This window comes from Chelonia mydas, chromosome 2 (assembly GCF_015237465.2).
Source record: "Chelonia mydas isolate rCheMyd1 chromosome 2, rCheMyd1.pri.v2, whole genome shotgun sequence".
Lineage (NCBI taxonomy): Eukaryota > Metazoa > Chordata > Testudines > Cheloniidae > Chelonia > Chelonia mydas.
The window spans coordinates 104,313,926-104,338,559 of NC_057850.1; the positions used below are offsets into that span (position 1 = coordinate 104,313,926).

A 24,634-nucleotide genomic window follows, 5' to 3' on the forward strand; every position below is an offset into this window, starting at 1 on the left:
AGGTTTCACCCTTAAAACCTGGGCCAGTCTCCTCTGTTGGAGTCTTCAGTCTTCTGAGTGTCCTCGTTGCTTGCAGAATAGGTGTGGGGGAGGAGAAAAGGCGAAGCCTGGGGCCACTGTGTTCTGTTTTATATCCTTAGCCCATTTGAGAACACAAGTCCAGGCATGTCTGGTGGGCATTGGTGAGTCACCAGGTGAAGCAATACCCCCGCTGTGTCTCCTGTGAGTGAGTCAATGAATTGTAAATCCTAAACTGGACAATGGCTGGTGATGTCTGCTCAGCACCCACCTGGGTGTTGGTTACCTCCCTTATTGTTGTCTCTGGAGAGCTAGTATCTGGGCGCTTCCCAAACCCACAGCATATTTTAGTGAAAACCATACAGCGGAATTCTTATAATTTTATATTCATTAATGATATACATACTTGGATGGAACAATGTGTTTCAGGAGATCATAACCTTTCCCCTGATATCTCACATGGCCTGCTTTATATGCAATATCACAATTATATATAGATGAGGAATATGGGGGTTACAGGGTGCTCTGCCAAGATATAGAGTGTCACACCAGACATCTCGCTTTCTCAACCATGTCATTGCAAACATGAGAATTCTGTTGCACGATGAGCTGCAGAACCCACCAAAGACAAGATCAAAATCCTGCATCCCTCTATGGAACCACATTAAGACCCTTACATTCAACTTTGAAACTGGAGCTCCATGGAGAGCCACATGGAACATTTCAACAGTGCAAAATAAACAGCTTGTTGTTGACCCAGCCGAGGAACCACTGGGTTTTGATTTATGTCAGAGAGACTCATGAATATTGAATCACGTCAGGATATCTCATGGGAGATGTGGACAAATCCTCTTTAAATTGAAAATGAGGCAAACACCTATATGCGACTGTGGTCACCAGGCACAAATGATGGAGCACATCATATCTGAGTGTCCCCTTTGTTCTTTCGCCAGGGGCCTGAAGGACATTCACCAGCTCACTGCTGTGGCAATGGGCTGGCTTTCAAATCTAGATATACATTTGTAATCATTGCTACCTACCCAAGCCATACAAAAGAAGAAGACTGGATCTATAAGGTAGCTGTGTGATCCATGGGTTTCTTGCCTGTAGATGTTTGTAGGGTTCCATTGCTGAAATTGGTGATGGTGTCCAGGAAGTTGATGCTAGTGTGGGCGTGTTCCAGAGAGGGTTTAATGGCACAGATGGCAATTGTTGAATTTGTGGTGGAAATTTGTGAGGGAGTTTAAGCCATCTGTCCAGAGGATGAAAAACAACATTGATGTATCTCAGGTATATCATTGGCTTTGTGGTGCATTTGTCCAAAAATTGTGCTACAAGGTGGCCCATGAAGAGACTGGCATATTGGGAAGCCATCCTAGTACCCAGGGCTGTTCCCATTGTTTGGACAAAGTGATTGTTGTTGAAAGTAAAATTGTAATGTGTGAGGATGAAATGCATGAGTTTGGCAATGTGTTTGGGGTCGATATCTGATGGCTGTCCATTGTCTTGTAAATATTTGACGAAGGCAGCTATGCCATCATTGTTAGGGATGTTGGTGTATAGGGAAGCAACATCACATCTCAGACACTCCATGACTCACTCCAGTACCATTAGAAAAAGAGAAATTCTGGATATTAGACACTTTGTGCTGTTTGAAAAATAGGTTTTGTATAAATAAATAAATATTTAATAATGCATGCTCTCTTCTTAAAATAATATTGATGGCAGAGCTATGATTGTTATATATCTAAAAATCCCAAATGGCAAACTATAATTAAAGCCAGAACTGTTGAACAAATAAACCTGTTAAATACACAATATTACCAGGCAAAATGGCTATGCGTTTATCTTTTTGCTACTGTAATTACATTGACTGCTGCTCTTCATGCATATATTAATACCTTGCTTACATTACAGAGGCTAAGACATAAATTACAGAGCACAGACTTGAAGGAAGGTTGTAGTCAGACAGAGAACAGTAGTAGCAAGCATTTTATATTGAAAAATAAACTCCTAGCACTGGATTTGACTGCTGTTTTTACTGGGATGTTCCAGTTTCTTGCAATCCCAACAACCCAATTTCTCCAAAATTATAATTAATGAAGTGTCATCTTGGAAAGCCTATCTAGACGAGGTTTACAAAATACTACAGGTCACTTTGCCCTGGCTGCGATTACAAAACTAGCTGGACTCAGAGAAGACATTCAGTTTATCTTGAGATAGGAAAGGAAAAACACCACGTCAGTTCTATTTTCTGTGTAATAAGACAACTATTTTAAGGGCTCTCGGCTAATTTCAGCAAGGGTTCTGTATAATTATTGATTGGCTGGAGTGGGTGTGCTACCTATTAGAGGCAAAAGAGGTGAGGACATTCATTCCCATGGGCTGAACTTTTCTGAACCTGGAAATGAGAGAAGAGACTTGGAAGTGACTTCTGACCACTTGAGACAAATGATGCCAAAACTGCCTTTACAATTTATATGCTGTATTTAGCTGTGCCTGGCTTTTGAATGTAGGAGCTGTTAAATATTGTACTTGAGATTGAAAAATTACAAAGACTGTGATGTTTTCTTGAAGAAACTCATGGAAAGATTTTCAGGTGGCACTTTATCTTAAGCTTCTATTTACAAATGGTTTAGAAAAGATTAATAAATGATGGGTAGATGTCATAGGCATGATTAACATGAGTTATAGATGGTTATAAGTACATCAGTAGAAGGTGTTATGGATGGTTATTACATCCAAAAGAACTATGCTAATAGAATCTTAAGGTTACAAAGCCAAGCATTCAAAAATTATGAAAAGCCAGAATTAAAGTTGCCCATGCAACCTTAATTCAGCCACTTTGTGTTTATCCATTATCGTAAGTCTAATTATATGATCACATAATGTTTTGTTCATGGGACCCCGCCTCACTCTGAGCACAGGATGGATGGTACTTACTGAATGGGTAGTCATTCGACATTCTTTTTAAATCTCAGCATTCAGGGTGTGGCCCTATGCATTATTTACTGCACACCATCCAAATGGCTCACTTGACTGCAGAATTGTTAATTTCCTCATGGTGCTTTTCCATGGTGTTTTTATTGTAATATGTTAGCGTGTTACAAACATTAATGAATTTATGTTCACCACACTCCTGGCAGAGGAAGGGTGACATTTATCCCCATTTTACAGATGGAAAATTGAGGCACAAAGATTATGATCAAAAGTATCTACTACTTTTGGTGCCCAGTTTGAGATGCTCAGGATCTGATTTGTCAGAGTACTTAGCATTTCATAGTACTTTATATGATCAGAGCAGCACTCCAATTGACCTCAGTTGCAGGTATAAATGCTCAGAACATCTGCAAATTAGAACCCAAGTGTCAAGCGGGGTACTCAGAAAGCAAAGCACAGACACTGGCCACCTGTACAACATTTTGATTTATATAACTTGTCCAGCATCACACAAGAATTCGTGACAGAGACAGAGACAGAATCCAGTTCTCCTGGGCACATTAACCAGGAGACCATCCTTTCTTTTCCTGCAACCCCGGCTCACTCAGTATAGATGCTCCAACTGCTGTGACAAATGAAGCAAGGATCCCAGATATTTGTGGGACATCAAAGGAATGCTGAGACTCAGGAATCCTGGGTTCTATTCCAGGTTCTGAGGAGGCATGTGCTCTAGTGCTTAGAGAGTCTTCCACTCCTCTACCCCCAGGCTCTCCATGTCTCTTTCTGAACCTAACCTCCCTTCCCTAGCTATTCTCCCTGTTATCAACACTCCATACCCCTACCATCTGCTGCTATCCCTTCCAGCTCCTACCCATCCTGATAGGCCTGACTTCTGGCCCCGTCCCATCCTGCTCCTATTCTCAACACACACACAAAGCCCTGTGAAATCTCCCACTAGGCCCTACACCCTCAGTTCCCACACACCTCCACAACTGCCACCTACGCACCAATCTTGAAACCATCCCTTTCTAGTGTTGTGATTTTGGGGAAGTCTACATAGCCTGATAATCCCTCCTTTATTTTCAGCAGTTGGCTTGCTCTTTCCTATCTAATGTCTTCAGAGGAAGACAGTAGGCCAGTTCCCCCGCCAGCAGACTCAGGAGCAGAATCTTCATTTCTAGAATCTTTAGATAAATCTCACTTTTCTTTCTGTTCTCCTTCAACTCTCTCCTGAGGCCAGTTTCCCTCATATCCTGAGTTCTTGACTCCCACATGACCACTCCCTCCTTCTTCCCTCTCTCCCTCTGCAGCTCTCTTCTTTTCCTTCCTCCTCCCAGCAATGGTTCACTTTCTTGATCTTCCTGGGAGCAAAGAATTTGCATGGTCCTTTGTGCCCTTATGTCCATGTGAGCAACAATCACCTAGGAGCAATTCAGATTTACACCTCAAAGTCTGAAACACACCCCTTTCCAGAATTCATAAGGGTTCTGGGCTGGATTTAGCTCATCTCTCGTTTTCAGAAATGAAAAAAGTTAAAAACATGTCAAAACTTATATCACTCATACACACTGTACATGTATACAGTGGGCCCAATCCTCCTTTCATACTCATTTTACATCAGTGTAACTCCATTCACAAGTTAGCACTAATGTAAGTGAGAAGGGACTCAAGTCCACTATGTTGAAGGGGAGTTTCTTTGTGCACTGACTAAGGCCATGTCTACACTAGCACTTATGTCAGCAAAACTTTTCTCGCTCAGGGGTGTGATAAAACACACCGCTGAGTGAAATAAATTTTGCCAGCATAAGCGCTTGTGTGCACAGTGCTATGTTGGTGGGAAATGCTCTCCTGCCGACATTGCTACCGCCTCTCATTGAGCTGGTTTTATTATGTTGACAGGAGTGCTCTCTCCCATCAGCATAACACGGCTACAGGAGTGCTCTTACAATGGCATAGCTGTATCAGTACAGCTGTGCTGCTGTAAGCCTGTGAGTGTATACATGACCTAATTTTCACGTTGTTGAGTGACTTTGGTACTGTGAGTATTTCTTATTTCCTTTAAACGTTCTTAACTTACTGTAGGGAAGTTTGCTGAATGTTCACGTTACTGAGGCTTATGTACCCTCTATAAATGACTTCATCTACATATTTTAAGTCACAGAATCATAGGACTGGAAGGGACCTCAAGAGGTCCAATCCCCTGCACTCATGGCAGGACTAAGTATTAACTAGACCATCCCTGACAGGTTTATCTAACCTGCTCTTAAAAATCTCCAATGATAGAGATTTCACAACCTCCCTAGGCAATTTATTCCAGTGCTTAACCACCCTGACAATTAGGAAGTTTTTCCTAATGTCCAACCTAAACCTCCCTTGCTGCAGTTTAAGCCCATTGCTTCTTGTCCTGTCCTCAGAGGTTAAGAAAAACAATTTTTCTCGCTCCTCCTTGTAACAACCTTTTATGTACTTGAAAACTTATATCCCCTCTCAGTCTTCTCTTTTCCAGACTAAACAAACCCAATTTTTTCAATCTTTCTTCATGGGCATGTTTTCTAGACCTTTAATCGTTTTTGCTGCTCTTCTCTGGACTTTCTCCAGTTTGTCCACATCCTTCCTGAAATGTGGCTCCCAGAACTGGACACAATACTCCAGTTGAGGTGCGGAGTAGAGGTACATCAGTGCGGAGTAGAGCGGAAGAATTACATCTCGCGTCTTGTTTACAATACTTCTGCTAATACATCCCACAATGATGTTAGCTTTTCCTTTGCAACAGTGTTACACTGTTGACTCATATTGAGCTTGTGGTCCACTATGACCCCCAGATCCCTTTCCCCAGTACTCCTTCCTAGGCAGTCATTTCCCATTTTGTATGTGTGCAACTGACTGTTCCTTCCTAAGTGGAGCACTTTGCATTTGTCCTTATTGAATTTCATCCTATTTACTTCAGACCATTTCTCCAGTTTGTGCAGATCTTTTTGAATTATAATCCTAACCTCCAAAGCACAAAGTCCAAAAAGTAATGGTATTCATGTATTATTGGAGGTTTCTTTCACTGTCTGGCAAGCTGCCTTCTTTCCATTACATTTAGTCACCCTGTTTTTGAGCAAGGCATTTTCAGTGTTGATCAGTTGTGTGTTTCCACAGTCCTATGGATGGTCACAGCATTAGCTGGTCTTAGGCAATTAACATCTGGTAAATTAAAGAAGATTACCCTGTCATGGAACAGATATGGTTCCCTGATCATGATTTCAAGAACCAATGCTTGAGACCATCACTGCCACGTATGAGATAGTGTGGCAGTTCCATTTACATGAAGGAAACAGGCTGGAAGGACAGTTATCTCCAGGGTGGGTTTCCAGTTAGAGGATTTTAACAATTTTATTTGCCCTTGTAAAGAGTAACGTTCAAAGCCCCATTTTGCTGACACTGTTTATTATAATACTGCTACTGTTTTAAGAACACATTTTCATATCTACACTAACATGGAGTAATATTTTGTTTGAAGAGTAGTCCCACTGAAACTTGGGGGGCAATTACTACTCATCGAAAGAAAGGATATTAAAATCTGACCCTTAATTACTATGGACCATTCCTGAGGTTTTTAAAGCTGCAGAAAGTATTTTTAGGGCGCTTGTCATGTAAATGCCACAGAAGTAAGTTTGACTTCAATAGGGATTTGCTAATGACTGAATGAAATTTGCATCAGTACTTCAGGATTTGGTCCATATGATTGCAGATCAAGAAATCTGCAGACATTTATACTCAAATAAGGTCTTAGTTTGTGGAATGTATTCTGAGTGCAATATCTAGTCATGTAGATTTCTTTTGGTCTCTGCAAGATTTTGCAAATCTCTTACTGTAATACCTTGCAGGGGAAAAAATCATATTTTTCAGCTGTTTCCATTATATAGAGAATGTGGTGCAGAGTTTCAGCTGGAATAAGTAAGCATAGCTCCATTGACTTCAACAGAACTACATCGATTTACACCAGCTGAGGATATGAGCCCTTGCATTTAATCTGAACAAAATATATATTGGTAATACAAAACTGTTAGAAGATATAAGGAAAAACAAGATTACTTTTAAGGAGCTCAAATAGAAATTTAAGAAGAAAAATGTCTCCAGCAGAAATGACACAGTCAGAGAATAACACAGACCACTGGAATAACAACCATGCTGTCAAAACATAGCCAAAGGACCACAGTTTGCAGAGAATTACAGTATCATTATCAGTGACATGGGGAAAAAAAGATAAGAGCAGCTTAACTACTGCCTGTCAATGTCTGCGCCTCGTTCAGCACCCAGCTTAAATAGTACTCAGGCAGCTGCCTGTGGATATACCCAATATTACATGTTAATGTAAAAGTTAGACTGCCAAGTTAGGGTCCCCATACACACACACTTTTCTTTGTTCTCTGAAAGGAGCCTACCAGAAACTACTTTAAACTTCTTCCATGACATTCACTGTGATCCCAAAAATGCAGAAGATGCATGTGGCTTCATGATTCACAACTATGTTAGTTTCTGTTGTATAATAGAGAAGGAAGTAACCAATTAGAATTCAGAATACGAGTAACCCTTAATGTTATTTTTTTTAATTCCCTTCTTAATTCTGACCTTGGTCAAGTCCCTTCATCTCTCTGTAGCTCAGATTCCTCATCTATAAAATGGATAATAAATCAATACAATAATAATACTAATAGCATACTTTATATAGGATTGGCAGGATATTTTAATCCTAACCAAATCTGAGAGGCAGTGTGGGTTAGTAGATAGGGCACTGGATAGGGACTCAAGAGATCTGGGTTCTACTTGTGGCACTGTCCCTGGCTTGCTGGGTGATCTTAGGCAAGTCACTTTCACATCTCTGTGCCTTTCTGTTGTGTCTATTCGGATTTTAAGGTTTTTGGGCCAGAGACTGTTTTTCATTTATGGAGTCTAGGTCAATGGGTGCTACCATTGTACAAAGCGTCCATTACGGTTATTTAACTTTTTGACAACTCATTTTTTAAATGTATGGTTTTTAATATGCAAAATGTTTTGGTCCAGACACTGTGGACTGTATGTAGCTGGGTCTAAAGACCCAAAAAAATCTATAAAGGCAAATAATATGAAGTTTGCAATTTAACTACGTGTTAACATGTTAGACTATAATGGCTCAGAAGGAGAAGTTACCGTTTTTTATGAAGAAAGGAGGCCAGATAAAGGATTGGTTCAATACTAGAAAATATTTACAAGACAGAAAGAAGTAAAGTATTCAGAGTTAAAATAAAAAGGAGTATTCTTAGGCACAACATAAAACTGCATCTGTTGAAACAACTCAAGTTCAGAGCAGTCTGATAGGGCATCCTTTGTTGCTCAAGTATGGCAGTATCTATCCGTGCCCTCAGTAGATAAATTAAATGATGACAGATGAAGGGCCATTGCCAAGACAGTGAAGGAATTGCATTTAGATGTGTAAATAGTTGGTACTAGACCATTAAAATAAACAGGTGAAATACAGATTTAATGGCTTAGACTGCTAATACCGGTTAATTTGTTCTTTGACCATTTTATAAACTGTCTGAAACTCAAATTAGCAGCACATTTCTTCTAGTAAAGAGCACAGTCCTTTGAGGTGCTGACTTGCCCTCTCAGTTTTCAATGAATACATAATGTACCACACAGCTTTCAACTATGACAGATGCATAAAATCATCTTATTCTTCTGAGGGAGGGGGGCAGGGGTGGGTTTTAATCTTGCTAGAAACAAATCTAATTCCGAGGTATGCAAGTTTTTCCAGCTCTTCTGTCCTACCAAATAGGTCAGTCCCATTACACAGCACTAAAAATCTGGGCTGAAATCCTGGCCGTGGTGAATTCAATAGGATCTCTGCTAATGACTTTGATAGGGCCAGGATTTAACCTCTGAATCAGAAAATAGCCACTAGGTACAGCATTTGCTTGCTGGTCACCACTCGCCCCCAAAGAATATCATGTATTTGTAAACTCTCAATGCTCTTGCTTTAATTCTGCATACTGGAAGCTTCTCAAGCTGGTTGTGAGCTTTTTACAGGAAGTACATTTGTTTTACAAATATATCCTTCTACAGATATTTGGGCCCAAGATGTAAAGTCTGGGAAAGTTTGGATCTGCCTCCAAAGTTCAAGGATGTTTGGATCTGGAGTTAATTCATTATGGAGAAAGGGCCCAGCTTGGAGGTTTAGATCTGAACTTTATTAAATTTCAGGGCATTCAGATTTGGGATTTGGTTTAGGCCCAGCTGTTATCCGCATCTCTGTACATGCTCCTCTAACAGATTTGGAGGCAGCCAAGACTATACTTGTCAGTATGTAATGTAAACAGCAGTCAGTATTGTTGTTTTTGATGTTGTAGGTTGGGTAGATTTGAGTTTGTTTTGTTGGTGGTAAGTTTTTATTTTTTGTGTTCATCTATAACAGAGGTGGGCAAACTACGGCCCGCAGGCCACATCCGGTCCAAAGGACTGTCTTGCCTGGCCCCTGAGCTCCCAGCCGGGGAGGCTAGCCCCCGTCCTCTTCCCTGCTGTCCCCCTCCCCCCCCCCCCCCGCAGCCTCAGCTCACCGCGCCACCAGCACTCTGGCCCACCGCTCCTGTCAGGCAGCATGGGTCGCGTAGCTGGCTCTGGCCGGGTGGCGGGGCTGCGAGCTTCTGCTGCTCTGAGCAGCATGGTAAGGGGACGGGGAGCGGGGGGGTTGGATAAGGGGCAGGGGTTCCTGGGGACAGTCAGGGAACAGGGAGCAGGGGCCGGTTGGATAGGCATGGGAGTCCTGGGGGGGCTGTGGATAGGGGTTGGGGCAGTCAGGGGACAGGGAGTAGGGTGGGTTGGATAGGGGGTGAGGTCCCGGGGCACGGTTAGGAGCGGGGGCCCGGGAGGGGGCGGTCAGGGGACAAGGAGCAGGGGGGGTTGGATGGGTCAGGGATTCTGAGGGGGGCAGGAAGTGGGAGGGGGCAGATAGGGGGCAGAGGCCACGCTATTTGGGGAGGCACAGCCTTCCCTACCCGGCCGTCCATACAGTTTCACAATGCCGATGTGGCCCTCGGGCAAAACGTTTGCCCACATCTGATCTATAATATCACGAGGTAGTCTGGATCCGCAGTGATGGAAGCTTTAGAAATACCTAGGCAGGCACAGAGCACCAGAAATATATCAAATTACTTTATATTACTCTCCACAACAAGTCACTAGAAAGTCAGTTGTAGGATGAGTGATGAAAATCAAATAAACAAACAAAAATTTGGTTTCACACCACTTATCCATGTTTTTTCCAGAAGTATCATCAAAAGAGTTAGGTACATAATGTAAATAGAAGTTCTCATTCAACAGTGGAGATACCAAGACAATAACCAAATTATATTTTTGTTTGTTTTTATTTTCCTCCTAATTTTTAAATGTTTAAAAATTTCCAAACCACTTCTAGTACTGATCAAAAGTTCCTTTAAGAGACCTCATCTCATGAGACACTCATATCTCAAAGCTTTGATATTGATCCTCTGGTCATGAAACACAAATATGACTGTCATCCTTTGGAGACTGCTGCCACTCTCTAGCCTATAGGTTTGTTTCCTTGGGATTTGCTTATTTGTTTTACCAGAGTTTACAAAATAAAAGCATGGTCTAAGTCCTGCTTTTCATCTTACTAGAAATGGCTTAGCCCAATATCCCTCACACCTGTCTCTGTTATGGGTCATATCTGAACAACTAGGGCCAGATCCTCAGTTAGTGTAAATCGGTGCAGCAATACTATCCTAAAAGACTCCTCAACTTTATACAGTAAAATTTGGTACCATCTGGGTTAAGATTGAATTTCAAATCATGACAAGTTTGGGAGCATTGAAATCTTTGCTTTGGAGACAGCCTATTACAGAGATCCAGTGATTTGGTTTAGCCCTATTTCTACTTATTAGCTAAAGGCATAACAATTTGAGATGTGGTATGAATAGATTTTTATTCCCATCACTATAATTTCAACTCAGTGATTACACTGAACCAAAAACATTTCCTGAGCATAAAGACTCAGGATGCTATTCACATTGTTGCTGAAAATCTGGCTGCAGGTTTCACTCTGTCTGCTACTGGTGCACTTGCTGGCACTCTGTATCCTATGCTACTGGACCATGTGCATAATCTGATTTAAATCCAGGCACACACAAAGATAGGTCCCTCAGAAGCCAAGAGAAAACGTAATTCTCTAGGAAATAGAAAGATTGCTACAGAAAGTCACCAAATGTCACAGCTTCCTTTTCTGGAGCAGGGTCACTAAGAGGGGATGCTGTAAAAAAGTTATCTGTGTGGGGAAATTCTGATGCAAACATCCATTCTGATTCTTACACCAATCAAAAGCAGGAGTAATTCCACTCAAGTCATGGGTCTCGCACTGGTGTAAAGCGGAATCAGAACTGGACCCTCCGACTGCTTTCATTTCCATCTGTCAAAGGTATCTCCAGGCCTTGTGCCTCAATGCATACCCAAGTCATGGCAATATCTATAACAATATACTCTTACTCATGTCTTACTTCTTAATTTAAGAGTAGATTGTGCTAGCTAGCATCTAATAGTTATTAATATCCTAATAGCATTAAGGTGTTCAGTATTGAACTTAATTGTAACACTGATGAGAGTCCACTAGAAATGTGGAAATCTGATTACTGTGGAATCTCAATAATAAATCACAGCTTTCTTCCCATTCCTTAATAAACTGTTAACCAATACTAAATTAACTATAAGTAGTTAAAGAAGACACTGAAAATTTGGACTGAAGGACTACTGGTATCTTTTTAATGGGAAAGATTAGATTAGACCTGGTGTACATGAGAAGCCATTAAGCTGTATACTAAACCACTTGCTGCTCAGTATTCTTCATCAGTTAAAACTTAACAAAAAACACACACCCCTAAAAAACACATGCCTAATGTATTTCCATGCAGCAAAAACCTGCAGCACAACTGAGCACCAACTGCTGTGAAAAACTGTCATCCCACTGTCACATTCCGGGTGCAATCCAGACCAGTGTGGGGTTGTCTCACCACCTGCCCTGCAACCTTGGGTGCCTCACAATGCTTTGCTGTGGTAGCTCCCAACCTGGGCTGCTCACAAACAGCCAAAGAGCTTGCAGGTCACACTCTGAGTGTCTGTGTATAGCTACAGCCCTGGTCCAGCAGCTCTGACCCCAGCAGCCTGTCAGTATCACTCCAGTCACAGTCTGGTTTCCACCAGCCTTGGTTACTACTTGCAGGTTGACCCCAACACACTCCCAGTCCTGAATTTTCCTAAAAACATCTGTACTGCACTTCCAGCCCTCTCCTGAGCAGTTGAGATACCAAAGGTCCATTGCCCCGTTAAGGGTCAATATTCACCTGTTTGCTAGTTCACTTTAAACACAGCACTGGATTGGTTTAGATTTAAAATAAAACAAAGAGAGACGTTTTAAGTGAGTACAAGAATAAGGCATTAAAGTCAGAAATGGTTACAAGAGAAATAAAGATAAAGCATTTCCTATTAGCTAAAACTTAACAAGCTAGACTTGGTTCAAGGTAACGTCCTTACCACAAGTTCCCAGCAACAACACTGACCAAATTCCCAGGTCAAGATATACCCCCAAAGGTCAAAGGGCTGGTTCCTTTGTCTTTTTAAGTGAAAGAGAGAGAGATAAGGATAGGTGACTTGGGGTGGTTTTGCCCCTCACTTTTATAGTCCCAATCACCCTTTGAAGTGGATTCTTCTGAGGGTTACCACTCAAAGCAAACTTTATTCAAACAGTAAAGAAGTCAACATGGAGTCTGGTGGTAAAGATAGCCCCATGCTCTTTCTTCTCTCCTGTGTCTGCTGAAATGCAGATTTGCCTTGTCTCTTGCCATTTTCCCCTCTTGCTGTCTCAGGGACCCTGTTTGCTACTTATATGTAAATTGAGGTAAACACATATTCCTCTGTTTAGGATAAACCTATTCAACTACTTTTGCCTAGTCAGAGCTGTGTGGGTCTGAACATGTGCTAACATCATCATACAAGGGGAATGCATAACTTTACATATAATGTTGCTACATACATTTCACAAGCAAGTTAATTAGTTTTCAAATAATATCTCACAAACCATATTTTGTACAAAGATTATTACAATAGTGTGGAGGATGTGAATACAGGGGTGCTTTTGGTCACACCTACTTCACTAAAAAGATCATGCACATTCCAGAAACCTTCTCAAACAGCATGGATTTGCTCCACCTATACCCACCAACCATAAAACCACATGCATTCCCAGAGTTCACTATGTTCCCTCATCAATAAGTTCTGGACACCCTAAAGGAATATCAACCCAAAACTTATGAATCTGACCCAGGCCTTTCCTGGCTTTTAAAAGAGAGTCATAAAAAACTGGTGCCAATTGTGACCAAAATAACCAATTCATCTTTCAGAGAAGGAATATTCCCTTCCTCCTTCAAACATGCAATAGTCTAACAAACACAAGAACCCACCCTGTATACACTGGTTTTAACCAACTACCTCCAATGCCAAACCTACCATTCCTGAGTAAGCTCATGGAGAAGCTAGCCAAAGCTCGTCTAACTGAGGCTAACATTCTAGACCTGGCACAATATGGATTCAGGCCAGGACATGGAACTGAAACTGCCTTATTGGCACTGATGGACAATCTCTTCCTGTCGATGGCAAACAATCAGTGCAAACAACCATTCTCAGATTTCTGGACCTCTCGGCAGCATTCAACATTGTTGACCATGAGATACTGCTGTCTCACATAAGAGAAGGGGCAGAGGTCCTGGTTAATGCACTAAAATGGTCTGAGTCCTTCCTGTAGCACCCAACGAGTAGATGGGAAACTGCACCTCCACCACTACACCTCTCACTTGTGGAGTTCCGCAAGGATCAATTCTCTCTCTGGTTGTTTTCAACATCTACATATAGCTACTAAATGAACTGGTCAGATAAAATGGACTCAAATGTCAGTAATATGCAGATGACACACAACTCTATCTATCCTTCACCACATATGACCTCATCACTGCCATCAAGATGGCCCAGTGCTTCAAGAAGATTAGCTCATATATGAAGAACAGCTGGCTGAAGCTGAACCCAAGCAAGACAAAGGTGACACTGGTGAGCAAAGGAAAGCATTCTGAAAGGTCTACAGCCATAGTACAGTTTCCTGTGATTGAATGTACACACCTCAGTTTGTCAGGTCAGTCCATAGTTTAACATTGCTCTTGGATTCCTCATTGACATAGGCTCTCACAAAGTAGCGTCCATGAATAATACTTTCTATCATCTTCAATTGGCTCCTTCCCATCCTGGCAGACAATGACCTGGCCTCAGTCATTCACGCCTTTCTCAGAAGGACTACAGCAATCTGATATACCTGGGCATAGATTCATAGATATTAATATTTCATATTAATAATGAAAGGACCATTATGATCATCTAGTCTGACCTCCTGCACAATGCAGGCCACAGAATCTCACCCACCCACTCCTATGTCTGAGCTATTGAATCCTCAAATCATGGTTTAAAGACTTCAAGGTGCAGAGAATCCTCCAGCAAGTGACCCGTGCCCCATGCTGCAGAGGAAGGCGAAAACCACCAGGGCCTCCTTCCAATCTGCCCTGGAGGAAAATTCCTTCCCGACCCCAAATATGGTGATCAGCTGAACCCTGAGCACATGGGCAAGATTCACCAGCCAGATACCGAGGAAAGAATTCTCTGTGTAACTCAGATCCCATCCCATCCCATCTAACATCCCATCACAGGCCATTGGGCCTATTTACCATGAATATTTAAAGAACAATTAATTGCCAAAATCATGTTATCCCATCATACCATCTGCTCCATAAACTTATCGAGTTTAATCTTGAAGCCAGATAGGTCTTTTGCCGCCACTGCTTCCCTTGGAAGGCTGTTCCAGAACTTCACTCCGCATGAAGTCTTCAGCACTTAGGAAACTCCTACTAGTACAGAACACTGCAACATTTCTCCTCAGCAACACTGGTTACCACAAGCACATGAAACCTGTCTTGTGTTCTCTCACTGATTTCCCATAGAATGCTGAATCAAGTTCAAGACTCCGTTCCTTATCTTTAAGTCGATCCATGGCCTAGGATATCTAAAAGATTGTCTAAATTTGTAGGACAAAGACCATGGTCCTCAAGCACAATGGCATTCTCAACAATAAAAGTAAAGCTCATCTGTATGGAAGACAGAATTTTCTTGCATGCAAGTTCAAGACTGTAGAATGAACTTCCCCAGCAACTAAGGGTTATCACACATCTCATCATTCTGCACTCCTAGAGCAAAACACATTTCTGTGACCTTGCCTACTTTAACAAATACATTGCAACGTGTATATTTTAAAACAAACAAAAAACCTAAAACCCTACCAAACAAGACAATCCAGTGTATGTTATTCTCCTCCTGAGGAGAGGATGAGAGAACAAACATGTGACAGATGTGTAATCAGGTTGCTTAATGCACTACTGGACAGAGCTCAGATACTACAGAGAAGAGCACAATATAAGACCTTATATAGAATACTTATCTAATATAGATGTGATAGAAATACTTAGAATTAATTTTACCAGATACCTTACGCTAACAAACAGACCTAATCTATTAGTTTAGTGGCATATATTCCCTCCTTCATATGTATACATCAAAGGACAGGATGAATCTGGCAACAGATAATCCGACCTGAAAGTCTCACTTTCCTGCCGCACAAATGTTACACACTCATTAATATGTGAAGGCATTTCTTAACAGCAATAAAACAACTCCTAAGCGGATGCTCAGCTTTGCTCTGTCTTACTGAATGAGTTAAGACTGTTGCACAAATATATAGCAAGAGAAAGAAGAAGTGCATTATAGGAATGGACATATTTATGCACTTCTTCCAGTGTATATAACGCCTCCCCATTGCTCTAGATACTACATTAATCAAAACTGACAATTGTCCAAAAAATACAAGCCACTTAACAGAGGTGAACTGTCCAATCAGAATATAACAGCCTAGGTCATATCCCAAAATAATAATAAAATAGCCTCAGTCAGTTACCACCCACTCTTGACCAGCTGTCAATTAAAAGCCTAAGGGAAAAAACTCATTACAGTTAATTACCAGCATTCAAAATTGTATCATCTATGAGCTGACTCTTCTTTATCTATCTATAATTACACTACATACAGTGGGAGCCATTAACAGGGAAGTGCACTATTGTTTCACTGTAAGTAGAAGTTTGCTAAGGGGCTGGTCAAAAGCCCACTGAAGTCAAAGGGAGGCTTTCCTTTGCCTTAGCTTTGGATCACCCTCTCAAGTTGCCCCTAGAACTCCTTCTTACCTTCTCTAGTTGCAAGGGGCATTGACATCTGTGGAAGACTATTGGAAAGAGATTATATATTGGGTAGTGAATGGAACAAGACCATTTTCACTGTCCCATTTCTCTTTTTTTCCAGTTTAATACAAACCTGCCTTATTTTGTTGATGACATAAAAGCCCCTTGGTGGTTCAATCAGTACTGAGACCTTTCAATTCTCACAATGCAAATGCTTCTAATATCTTATTTCTATAACCCCAAACTATGTCAATTCTGAAGAACTGTGGGAGAAAGGCAATTTCTACTTTGTGTGTAAAAACAAACAATACAGGGCAGCTCTCTATTGCTATGGTATTTACTTTCACTTTTGCAGATTACTGTTGTGAGTTTTTCCCCTTCTCTTCTCTCATGTCATAATAGATCTACCGCTACAAAATATACTTCAAAATTGTTCAGAGTATGACATGCACCACATACACACAGTGAATTTTTCCTCGGGGAGTACTGTTCTTTATTTTTTTCATCACAGGCTCAGAGTGAAGATATAATGGGTTGTGCATGCATTGGCAGTAATGTTTGTTTCCCCAAAATCACTGCTTCAACCCTAATTTAGCAGCGTTACCAGAGAGAACCCATTTGAGTGAATGAACCAGGTTGGCTAGAAACCATGACAGAAGGGATCCTAACAAGGAAAGCTTCCTGATGGTGGGGTGCAGGGACATGTCAAAGAAAGACTCCTTCAAAATCCTGAAAACCGTATTGGAGGCTATAGAGAGAGACTAGTAGACCTTTGGAGAAGAAGTCAAGAGCCACAGGTAATTAGAGGTAAATGGGTTTCACAGGGAAGGTAAATCTGGATGGTAGTTTTGGAGAGTGGGACAGTGAAATGGAAGAAACTTCAGAAGATTCATTATTCATGTTGTGGTAGCATCAGGACCGCATTGTGCTCGGCATTGTGCCCATATGTATTATGAAAGAAGCAATCCATGCCCCAAAGAGCTTTTAATCTAAGTAGATTGTTTCTAAGTTTTGATATGATTCCAAGATGCTGGGGTGGGGTTTCACCAGTCATCAAAAGCAGCACTCTGTCCTGTTTAAATGAACCCTAGTACGAGCTGAGAAAATTGAAAGGATTGGTTTTCTGTAGTTGAGAGAGGAGACAAGGTAGTAAAACACAAAATAATGAATTGCATAAAAGAAATAAATGAAGTGCTACTGTTTACCCTGTCATAACACAAGAATAAGGGACCGTTCAATGAAACTGAAAGGCAATAGCATTAAAATGGATAAAAGGATTTTTTTTAAATAGAAAACATAATCAATCTGTGAAACTCACTGCCGCCAGATGTCATTGAGGCCAAGAGCTTAGTAGGCTTCAAAAATGGCTTAGACGTTTGTATGTATAATAAGAACATCCATCATTACATTGGAAATGATTAAATAAGGTTAGGAATATACAAGCTCATTCTTTAGGGTATAAACTAAGACCCAACTGAGACTAGGAAGAAACTTCCCGTACGGACAGATTATTCTGTAACCATTCGCTGGTTTCTTGCACCTTCTTCTGAATCATCTGGTGCTCCCCACTGTCAGAGCCAGGATATTGGACTAGATGGTCCTGATGCAGTACGACAATTCCTATCTTCCTATTGTCACACCAGAATTCCTTTGGTCGGTGAGCCGCTGTGTTTTTCCAGCCCTCACAGCAATACCAGAATGCAACATCCCAGCGTGTATTTCGCTGTTGCACAGCAATGAGAGATTGTGGCCCGGGAGCAGGTGGCTCACTTCACTCATCAGGACTCCATGATAGATGAGAAGTGAGGCAGCTCTTGAGAGATCTATTTCAGGCTGGCAGTACTTCAGTCCATTCTGATGTTTCTTGCAAAGATCTGGCAGGATCGAAGCATTTAAAACAAAAAACAAAACAACCCAACAACTCTCCCCTCCGCTTTGATTTTGCCCGCTATAGCTCTGAGAGCTGTGCCGAAGAGTGAAAGAACCAGGTCACTGATGATTAGAGTCTGTTTTGATGTAGGATTGCTGGAATAGGCTCTGGAGAAAAGTGAATAGTGAGCATGAGATTAAAGAGCTAGTATTAAAGCAGATATGCGGGCTTTGGTCCTACAACCTAGCACACAGTCACAATCAGACATCATGCATTATTATTCCCTTGAGACGGTATGGGGCACTGCCCCACTGGGCTCCACTAACACAGCACTACTCTCATTAGATGTGAGAAGCATTATTAAGCATTACCAGCAAATCTGAGGCTAGTAGCTCATTCAGCATCTAAAATCATTAGATGTGAGAAGACATCTATAGCAGCTGGCACCTACAACATTATAGCAATAGACCTGCTTCTAAAATCTGATGCTAGGGGGAAAGTGGCAAGGGGAGAGGGTGAGGAGGAGAATGGCAAAGGGAATGGGTGAAAAGAGAGCAAAAATGGGGCGAGCAGAGATTGTACAACAGAAGACAATGCAAAAACAGAGTGAAGACAATACAGGAGCAATTGATATAAAGAAAAGAAAAACAAAGAACATTTATCCCACAATAGAGAGCCCATGTTGCCTAAGACAATAAGCCAGGAAAACCAATGCAGGCAGTGGGAAGGACCAGTTGTGAGGGGTAAGGGCTAAGGCATTTGTCATATATTAAAACTTGGACTCACAACCTTTACTTCTAAATCTTTGGCCTCTATTTTTGGTACTGGTGGGATGCTCTTCCTCTGAAAACATTCTGACATGGACCCTGATGGCCATTAGCCAGGTCTAGAAAAGAAAGCACATACTTTGCTCCTGACAAAACCAGGATGGGACAAATTGATTCCTGCTGTAATGTCATTGACTTCCACGAGCTTACACCACTGAGATGATTTGGGCCCAATCTGTTTGCACTGAACAAGTGCTCGAATGAACCAAGTAATCATATCAACTGAGACTCCAGGCTATGTCTAAACTATGGGCTGGAGTTGTGATTCCTCTGCTTGTACACACACACACACACACACACACACACACACACACACACACAGGTGCGCTGGCTCTCAGTGTCAAGCTAGCATGTTTATAAATAGCTGGGTAGCTGAGGTAGCACTGGTAGAAGCAGTGGAGGCATGGCTGAGCCATGCCTAGTGTGACCCAGCCTGATATAGGTGGGTACGCACACAGCATGGTTCAGCCGTGCCACCGCAGCCGCTAGGGTCTGTTCTAACTTAAAGCAGCCATCCACAGTCACAAGTGGGCTGCTCTTTAGGCTAGAATATCTCAAGTTCATAGCTCTCCAGCTACTCCCCTTCCTGCCCCTGACACACCCCTCCCACCCCTATTCATCCCCATCTCCCCACCATACCCCTACACTAGTTGCTGAGGTGGGGGAAGTCAAGGGATAGCCTAGGTCTGCCTTTGCCAGCTCCACATTGCCTCTGTGCTGAGAGTATTCCTTGGTGATGAATGTAAAAGTGTTGCAGCAGAGCACAAAACCGGGTTTGGGGTTTTTTTAGGCTCTTAACTCCATTAGAAAGGGGAAATGGCTTTACCGAAACTGAGAAAGTAAAGCAGTGTAACTTAGCCCTGTGATTATCCTCTGATGGATAGCAAATACTTTTCTCTGAACCAGAATGCAGGACTGCTGGTCTCCATAAGGATTATCAGGAGGCCCAAGTGACGGGGGGTGGACTCTTGACTGGAGTAGAAAATCTCATCTGACCCTTTCTGAGAAGATTCCAAACGCGCACACAAACCTCTGTGCATGCAGCACATGCTATCAACCCGTCCGTTTATAAAAAGAATCGTTACAATACGAGTGAGGAAATATCCTTTCTTGCAGTATTTCCACATCTGGTCCAAGCGGATCTCACAAGTACGTAGGCATGCAGTAATGAATGGGAAAGGGAAGTTAACCAAACTTTTTTTAACATTGGGTTCAAGTTCTGGGTGAAGGTTCAGGGAAAGGGCAGGGGTCCCTGTTTTACCCAAACTAGTTTGAACATCCCTTGTAAAGAATGAAAACAGCTGTCTAAGGCAGTGCTCCAAGTTGCCAACAGTTTGTAAGGCTAAAAAAGTTTAATCGATTAAATGAACAGGCATTTGTTTTCCTACCCACCAATGTATCTGATGACTATAAAGGGACAAACTGCATATCTGGCAACTGAAGCTGTCAGTAGGGCTGGCTAGCAAACAGGAATTATATTTTGTAGTTCTTGTTCTGCATTAGAAGAACATTTACTGGGGATTTGGGAGATGCAGGTTCCGGTCCTGACTTCAATCAAGCAGAGCAGGGACTTGAGCCTCTGTCTCCCACATATCAAGTGAATTCCTTAACCACAGGACTAGTCTGGGGTGGACTGGTGGTTGGCTGGCTAGGTCGGTCAGTTTCCCTCTCATCTATACCATGTCTAGAGATAAAAGGGATATGTTTTTGCTAAAAGTTTCAGTTTCAATGAATCAACATTTTCTAATGGAAAAGAGATTCAATGGAAAATTCCCAACCACTTTTAGCTGTGTTTTTCAGGTGTTAGCTAAGGGTCCGTAAAGAATTTTTTTTTTTATTTCAGTTATCATTAGTAAGCTTAGGGTAGCTGAAATTACCAATGAAACATTATAAAGTAAACTGTAAGAGATCCAGTCAGGTGCCCCCTGCTGGGCACCCACCAGACTGCTGTGCAGGTAATCCAAAACCCTGGAATCCTGGAGCCCTATGCGGCTTAGGTCTCTGCAGCCCTGGGTCTCAGCCGGTTGAGTATCGTTTCCTCCCTTGGTGTGTCTGGCACATTTCCTGGGCACAGACTCAATTAGTTACTCCTTTATGGAAATGATGCTCCTCAGCCCACCAGTCTTGTGTCCCCAGGACCAGCACTGAAGATACCTCAGTTTCTTAAACACACCCTGTCCCAGAATCTCACTGACAGATGTGAGTCTTGTGGGTTACACTATAACTCTCTCAGGAGGCACATGTAATTGTGAAGCAAATAACACACTCACACACTTTGCATGGAAGTCTAACACATTTGCTCTTTTTACTTAATCATATGAACCACAAGAGAGTACAGATCATTTAGAAAACAATAAACACGGCAACCACAATGCCCCTCATCAGCTCACCCTTCCCTTAAGAGATCATCTAGGTTCAGAAAAGCAGGCAGAGTTCCCTGCCTCTGCAGGCCCCTGCAGGCTGGAATGCTTCTCTCTCTTCTTGAGCTGGAGACAAACTGGCCTACGACCCCAGGCAGCTCACCTCCTCCCTTTCTATAACTTGTAGCCCCCTTTATCAGGTCAACAGGTGACCAGAGTCCTGCCAAGTGACTTCATTACCAAGGCAACCTCTCCCCTGCTAAACCAGTTCTCCTGGTTGAGAGCCAGTCTATTGTTTAGAGCGATTCCATTTCTGTGAGAGAGCACTTAACAACAACAGCCCGCTTGTTTTTTTTCTTTTGCCACCAGCCTTTGGAATTTCAGTCCGGCATGGAGGCGAACCAGCAACAGAGAAGGCAAAAGGCTGCACATTCAAAATGGAGTTTGCTGCTGGGTAAAGACACATAGAAGGAGGCATTCACGACTTAGCAGTTTTCATAGTAACACTTCGTAATCTCAGCTAGAATTCATAAATTAGGACAACCGGATTCCCAAATTGTCACATAGGCATATTAACAAAAGCCCATTGGAATCAATAAGAGTCTTTCTTTTGGATCAGGCACATTATACTCTCCCCTCCAGCACTGCCAAAGGTTGAGCAACGGAGTTTATAATTGAGGGTTGAATTATGGCTTAGTTATGAATTAGCTTCTGTCTGGCCTGCTCTCCTGAGTCATTTTTACTGTAAACTAAACTCTTTGCAAATCACTGTCATTCATGACTAGTCATTACTGTTACAATGAATCAATGTTGGGGGAGAAATTAAGGATGTTATGGACCCCTGCTAAGAAGTCACAGGTACGGCTGTCCCTGAATTAGGATCTATCACCTAATTGATCTCAGTGTAAATAAGGATAAGGAGCAAGAAAAGGTAAACTAAAAAGGTTCTTTATTTAACATAAGGTAAGTATATGGACAAAATATCTCAGTGGCTTGCATGGGCATGAAGCCCAGAAACCTCTCCCTCTACAAATGACAGACAAATATATTTATACTTTACAGATCAAAGTTCGTCTGATCGTCTGCCTCAGCCTCGAGATGTTGGATCCGGACCTACCACTGCATTTGGGAATGACAGGTGGTGCAGGAGAGACTCGGACATTTGAGGACTGCTGGACCAGGATTAGGATCAGGATCAATTCTCAGGTAAGTAGCTGTGGTGGTACCTCTCAGAGATCTTCCGGCGGTTCTTGATCAAACAACACTAACGCAGACTGCTGCTAGGGAGGACGGGGGGGTGGGGGAGGGGGCTTTAAAATCCTCTAGTCTCTAAGCAGATTAGTGACCACCTGACCAGTCCTTTTCCCACCTTTCCACAAAAGAGTGCCAAACGCAAACAAAAGGGCACCAAAGTTCCAAAGAGAAGTGTAGCCAACATGGCTGCCAAACAACTACTAGACACCATTCAAGATGGCGATTTTAACAAATTTTTGACATTATCATTTCCCAGGTAAATAAAACAAGATACAACATAGACATAAATCAGAGCATGCATATTAAAATATAAATACATGAATAACGCTGTACATTACCAACACTGCTATATTACACTGTTCTTTTGCTGAAGTTTGCCTCTGACAGCTTGTAGTTTGATAAGTGAAAGGAGGTTGAGGGACATTTTAGACCACAAGGGTCCACAGAAATCACACATATCACAGTCCCAACATAGCCCTGGGACAGTTTTTAAGAACTATATCATAATGATATATAAACATACCAAGATAATATTATCATCATTGTAACAACAGGGGAAATGCTTCTGCTGCTCTTAGCCCTGCTAAGAATTTTGTTGGTGATATCACTTTTACAACCCATATATACATCATTGGATGCGTTTCTTGCTATAAGCTTCTTGCTTTGAAACACAAAAGTAGACCTGGTCAGAAATTTTCCAAAGGAAAGTTTTTGGAAAATGCCAATATGTGGAAGGTGAAATATTTTGCAGAAGTGTGTCAAATTTGTTGAAAATTCGTTGAGAGAGAAAAATAGAAAAAATACAATTTGATAAGGTCAAAACATTCAGTGTTTTTCCAATGGAGCATTCCTATTGTCCATTTAGAAATGCCTTTGTTTCCATTTTTTTAAATGTATTTATAACCCTTTCTTTTTCCTAAAAGCTGAAATTGGTACAAAACATTATGATTTTGTCACAACAAAATATTTTGATCACCACAGGAAGACTTTTCAACATTTCGATTTGGAGGACATTTCCAACATTGTTTTCATTCTGGTCTGGAATGGAACACATTTCAAAATCACAAAATCCCCCTCAAAACAAATCCAGAACCCACACAGCTATACACAAAAAGAACAGGAGTACTTGTAGCACCTTTGAGACTAACAAATTTATTTGAGCATAAGCTTTCGTGGGCTACCGCCCACTTCATCGGATGCATAGAATGGAACATACAGTAAGAAGATATATATATATACATACAGAGAACATGAAAAGGTGGAATAAGATGCTAATTAATTAAGATGAGCTATTATCTGCAGGAGAAAAAAAACTTCTGTAATGATAATCAAGATGGCCTATTATTTAGGTATGAATCATTTAGGATGTTCCTCACACCTTCTTGTCAACTGTCTAAATGGGCCATCTTGATTATCACTACAAAAGTTTTTTTCTCCTGCTGATAATAGCTCATCTTAATTAATTAGCCTCTTACCTTTTCATGTTCTCTGTACGTGTATAGATTCATAGATACTAAGGTCAGAAGGGACTATTATGATCATCTAGTCCGACCTCCTGCACAACGCAGGCCACAGAATCTCACCCACCCACTCCTGTGAAAAACCTCACCTATGTCTGAGCTACTGAAGTCCTCAAACCGTGGTTTAAAGACTTCAAGGAGCAGAGAATCCTCCAGCAAGTGACCCATGCCCATGCTACAAAGGAAGGTGAAAAACCTCCAGGGCCTCTTCCAATCTGCCCTGGAGAAAAATTCCTTCCCGACCCCAAATATGGCGATCAGCTAAACCCTGAGCATATGGGCAAGATTCACCAGCCAGATACCCAGGAAAGAATTCTCTGTAGTAACTCAGATCCCACCCTATCTAACATCCCATCACAGGCCATTGGGCCTATTTACCACGAATATTTAAAGATCAATTAATTACCAAAATCATGTTATCCCATCATACCATTTCCTCCATAAACTTATTGAGTTTAATCTTAAAGTCAGATAGGTCTTTTGCCTCCACTGC

At 41.7% G+C, this 24,634-nt stretch overlaps 1 long non-coding RNA gene across 2 annotated transcripts in view; it reads right to left on the bottom strand.

Annotated features, from left to right (window-relative positions):
• The window catches only part of LOC114019526, a 784,643-nt gene that overhangs the window by 179,481 nt on the left and 580,528 nt on the right, over positions 1-24,634 (bottom strand). The window contains exon 14 of one of the 2 annotated variants that reach the window (XR_006288645.1): positions 14,158-14,347. The exons of the other annotated variant lie outside the window; for it this stretch is intronic. This is a non-coding gene — a long non-coding RNA (uncharacterized LOC114019526). The remainder of the gene's footprint in view (positions 1-14,157; positions 14,348-24,634) is intronic. 2 annotated transcript variants of the gene reach the window in all.